The 5,483-nt window shown below is 41.5% G+C and overlaps 1 pseudogene; it reads right to left on the bottom strand.

The window, feature by feature from the left end:
- Positions 1 to 304: 304 nt before the first annotated feature.
- LOC102867215 lies at positions 305 to 1,410 on the bottom strand (annotated as a pseudogene).
- Positions 1,411 to 5,483: the final 4,073 nt, after the last annotated feature.

The raw sequence follows: 5,483 nt of genomic DNA, 5'->3' as shown, positions 1-5,483 counted from the left end.
CACATTTAGCATTTTTATTCCATTTTCTAGCAGATGATTTACATACCTGCCCCCTTCCTTTAGGTCAGTATGGCAATTTTCCAGTATCAATTGTTTAAAGAGAAGCTTTGGTCAAAAATGGAATCAAACAGGCCAGGGGGATAAATCTTTGCTGCTTTTAAAATATCAACACTTTCACAATTCTATTCTCACACACATCACACGCGCACACAGCATCTGCACGGTCGTGTTTTCAGTGTTTCGGGCGGGGAGGCAGGCAGCTGCAGCTGGTCATGCTGGCTCAGTCTCCGAGGTTTGCTCAGCTTCACATTATTCGGAGGCCCTGCATGGAAGACTCCAAGGTCTTGAAATCCCAAATTGTCATGGCTCCATCGATGCCAGTGGTGCAGAATTTACGACAGTCTTCCTTGTCCACCTCATAAATGGACACCTGAGTGATGCTATTCTGGTGCAGCGTTTCCAAAGCCGTGTTGCGGTCCTCGGTGGTGGCCCGCTTGTCCATGTTGCGGAAGCGTTCCATGGCCGACATGTTGCACTGGATGCTCTGTTTCGGTATGTCCAGATTGGAGACGAAGGTCAAGCAGTCACAGTCGTCATAGTTGAAGAGCATTGGGCAGCAGTCATGACCAGCAGCCACGACGCTGTTCTCCGACACAAATGACACGCTTAGGAGGGGCAGGAACTCCGTCTTCAGAGTGGAGACCTGCACACTTTTGGAGGCATCGGCTACGGACACGGTGCTGTCGTGGCTGACCCAGGCCAGGCGGCTCCCGCTGGCGGAGAAGCTGACGCCGTGGACCCAGCTGCGCGTGCCACTGCCACCAAACTCGGACATCAGCTGGCCAAAAGACATCTTGCTGCTCCATGGTGTACTGGCTGGGTTTTCATCCACTTCTTTAATGTAGGCGGAAAACACCCTGCACTTGAAGTTGCAGGAGCCTGCAGAACGTTGTTGGGATGCCAGTCAAAGCTGAGGACTGTGGAGCGGATGGGCTTCTTAATGTGCTTGCTGACCCACCAGTCGTTTTCGGACTCGAAGTAGCAGATGGAGATGAGCCGTGCCCTGCTGCCCACGGCGAACTTGTTCTCCAGCGGGGACCACTTCACGAATGTGGCTGCCCGGTTGATCCGCAGGATCACCAGGGTGGGCTTCCAGACGCCATCCTTCTGGCTCCAGACGTAGGCATTACGGTCTGCCCCACAGGTGACGATGCGGTCGCTCTTGGGTGCCCAGTCAATGCCTGTAATGTGTCCGTTCTGTTCCTTGAGCTCATGAGCTTTCACCCACTGGCTCCCGTTTTTCTTGTAGATGTGGACTTCATGATTATTGGGGCTCAGGACAATCTGGGTGCGATCCCGATTCCAGGCATGGCAGGTGATTGGCTCGAGCAAAAACTGATGCAGAGACATTCTTCTTAGTGTTCTCGGAGGATAAAAAGCTGGGATCGAGGGCTGTCTGTCCGGGCGGGCGCGGAGCGGAGAATTCGTGGACTCTGGTCAGTCGACGCGAACAAGCTCCGGTGGGCGCGGGCAGAAGCCGGGGGCCAGGAGGGAGCCACAAAATTAAATTTATAATCTTATCATATACTTTTAAAAAATTTTGTTTTTTGTGTTGTGTGTACTGTCAAATTGGATTTCACTGGTACAGGAGGAGATTGCTCTTCCTTCTCCAGCAGAGCATCTGGTGGATTTGAACCACGTACTTCTGGCATTGCAGTGCAGCTTCTTGCCACTAGGCCACCAGAGCTCCCTTATCATATCCTTTCTTGTTTATAGAGATTTTCATGAAAGTTTATAGAGAACTTGGATTTTCATTCGTTCATTGTTGCACATTTTTCTCCCTGCCCCTCCCCCCGTTAGCTTTTTTCCTCTTTATTATGCATCTCTTATCTTATTCTGTACTCTTCTCATGCCAATAATACCTAATCATATATTCCTTCCCCCAACCCCATTCATTCATTGTTGCACTTTTCTCCCCTCCCAGCCCTCCCCACTACTACACTACCTTCTTGGAAAAGTAAAAGAAAAATTCTTTCATTGTTATACAAACCCTCCTCCCAGGTCCACTCCACTATGCAGCCTTCGCTCTGGACTCCTGTCATGACAAAAATACCTAATCACATATCCCTTTTAAACAGTTTTCTCCCTCATCTGTTTCAGTACAGTCAGTATACATTATTGAACCCATCTTTCTCAGTCTCTCCCCAACCCCAAGGTCAGTCCTGTTTTACAACAGTGGCACCATGCAGTATTTGTCCTTTTGTGTATGAGATACTTCACTCAGCATAGTGTCCTCCAGGGTCACCCATTTTGAATTATATTGCATGAGTTCCTTAGTTTTCAATGCAGCATAGTATTCCATTGTGTGAATACACCACAGCGTCTCTATCCATTCTTTTGTTGATGGGCACTTAGGTTGTTTCCAACTACTTGCGATTGTGAACAAAGCCATATTCCCAGCAGTGGAATTCCTGGAATGGTAATCTCTATTTGCAACTTTTTGAGAAAGCATCATACCGCCTTCCACAGTGGTTGCACCATTTTACACTCACACCATCAGTGAATAAGGGTTCCATTTTCTCCACAACCTCGCCAGCATTTGTTGCTTGCTGCTCTGTTGAATTTTGCTATTCTGACTGGGATGAGATGATATCTCACAGTTGTTTTGATTTGCATCTCTCTTAGAGCCAGGAATTTTGAACATTTCTTCATGTGTTTGTTTGCCATCTGAATGTCTTCTTTAGTGAAGTGTCTGTTCATATCCTGTGCCCATTTTTCAGTTGGGTTGTTTACCTTTATCTTGTTGTGGTGCCAAGTATTCTGTAAATTCTAGTTATAAGTCCCTTTCCAGACATGTCATTACCAAATATTTTTTCCCCAGTCTGTGGTTTACCTTTTTAACCTGTTGGAGAAGTTTTTGGATGTGCATAGTGATTTGAGTCTTAGAAGGTCCCATTCATCTATTTTATCCTCTCCTGGTTGTAGGTTCTTTTTTTGTTGTTTTTTTTTATATGGTGAGTGAGGAAGTACCTAGAAGAATGCCTGGCACATAGAATACACTAGGTAAAGAATGATTGAACAATTGCATTCGTTTAACTATCCAAATTACAGTGGATTAGAAATTATGAGGACCTTTTTATACATGCATTTTCCATTATCTTTTTTTTAAAAAAGGTTCATGTTTCTGTAAGTTTGAAATATTTCAAAATACACAATTAAGGAAACAATGAAATCTTTGAGAGGGAGAGGTTTTAACACCTAGGGAACAAATCTAGGTGATTTGTATTTGGAAGGTACTACAGAAGATATGTGTGTTTTTGAGGCAAGTAAGAGGGATTATTAAGTGATTCTTATTATATAAAATGACTTAAAATTTTTGTGTAGAAATATTTGTTTTGATAGAAGTATATTGAATAATTAAATTTGATGATGCATAGTCACTGAGTTCCTAGAAGGAACCAAAGATTGTATTTAATGACTCATCCTATTATTTTATAGTCTTTCTGGCCTTCAGATTCCTAAAGATTGTCTCTTGCCCAAAACTAGGACTCCTGGCAAACTCACCCCGGGCCATACTTAGCCTAGCCCTTTCGCATTTAGTCTCTATTTAAATAGTCATTCTGTGTTTTGTTATTATAAGTGATGCTAGTCTATTCTGAAGATTAATTCAGTTAATTTTAATAATGATTTAACATATATCTGTACTGAGAGGATTATTAAATATGGATAGTAGAGTAAGGAAAGTTTTGCACTGATGGACTTGATTTAATTTCCTTATGTAGATGGTACAGCAGCTGTGATAATACGCAATTATGAACCCATGACATTTGTGTTTTACGTTTATTTGCTTAGGTTTTGCAGTTGTTATTTTGTGACGTTGTTTTTCTAGGAGAGTAATTATTTTAATAGCTAAAAAGTATAACATTTAGCACATTTTAGCTTTAAGCATAATTCCATTAAAAGGAGGACTTGTAGGTAACATTTTAATAGATGGAGAAAAGATTGAAACTGTCAACAGTTTCATCTTACTTGGATCCACAATTAACATCTTGGTACCAGCAGTCAGGAAATCAGGAGGGTATTGCAATGTGAAAGTCTGCAGTTAGGGACCTCTCCAAATAATGATGGCAGTTGGAGGACTAAGGTGCATCTGATTCAGGCATGGTCCTTCTGATGACTTTTTATGCATCTTAGAGCTGGATAATGAATAAGAATGACAGAAGAATTACTGATGCTTTTGAGGTATGGTGGTGGGGAAGAGTATTGAATATCCCGTGGGCTGCCAAAAGAACAAACAAATATGTTTTGGAGAGAGTGCAGCCAGGGTGCTCTTTGGAGGCAAAGATGATGAGGTTTCACTTCACATGTCTGGGGCATGTTACTAGAAGGGGCTGTTCTTTGAAAGGGACAAGATGCTCAGAAATGTGGAGGAGCGAAGGAGAGGAAGACACTCAACAAAGTGGATTGACACAGTGACTGCTGTAATGAACTCTAATGTGTCCCAAAATACGAAGATGGCACAGGATAGAAAGATCTGTTGTTCATAGGGTCTCTATGGGTCATACTTGACTACGTGGCCCCTAGCAACAATAAAAAAGGAGGACTAAGTTTGTAGCTAACCATTTATGTGAATGAGTACAAATAAAGTGTAACCTCTGTGGGACTTTATTTTGCTACTTAATTAAAATCTTTCAGAGAGTTTCTACCCAAGACACTTGTATCTGTTATTATTTTTTTTAATTTTGCTGATTGAAGTATAATACACACAAAGGAAAATGCAATAATCTTTATAAAATGAACACAATTAAGTAATTATCCTGAGATTTTTTTAACAAAATGTCCTATGTAATTCTGGTATACTTTTCTTGTTAAGAAACAGTGGGCCAGAACAGATCATCTTGTGTTTTTACAACCCTTCGTAGGGTAAAATTAGCAGAAACAGTGGTAGAAGAAAAGATTTTTGATAGTAACTTAAATTTTACTTTGAATAGATTTTATTTGGTTGTATTGACTCTTCTGATGTTTCTCCTCTTCCTCTTTGCTCTTTTTTCTTTCTGTCTAGGTCCTGGGAGGAATGGAGAGGGTTACTAAGGAAACCCTCACTATCTTTTCTGAAAGTGGTGAGAGAGTTCTTAAACAGGTCTGTTGATATTATAGAGTACACATGTGAGTTTGGTACATAAGAAACTTGGTCTCAATATAACAAGAGTTTAGATTTCTTTGCCATCTTAAAAAAATTTTCTCTTCATTGTCCTTAAGGTATTTCACACTGGGAGGCAGTATATAAATAAGATCATAAAAGAAAAGCACTTTTGATTCAGAAAAAGACAAATGTATGCATGTATGTATATTTTCTTCTTCATGTAACTCTCTCTCCACATATCATCCTGGCACAAAGTTACTGAGTTATACCCTTTTAACTAGAGGAACCAGAAATTCCTGTGCCTAAGTAGTGGAAGCTTTAAAAGTGAAAATGAGCCACC

The sequence above is a fragment of the Elephantulus edwardii genome, unplaced genomic scaffold (genome assembly GCF_000299155.1).
Source record: "Elephantulus edwardii isolate Elephantulus edwardi_28Jun2011 unplaced genomic scaffold, EleEdw1.0 scaffold00015, whole genome shotgun sequence".
NCBI lineage: Eukaryota > Metazoa > Chordata > Mammalia > Macroscelidea > Macroscelididae > Elephantulus > Elephantulus edwardii.
The sequence above is the reverse complement of the archived record's forward strand: the minus strand, read 5'-3'. Positions and strand labels throughout refer to the sequence as shown.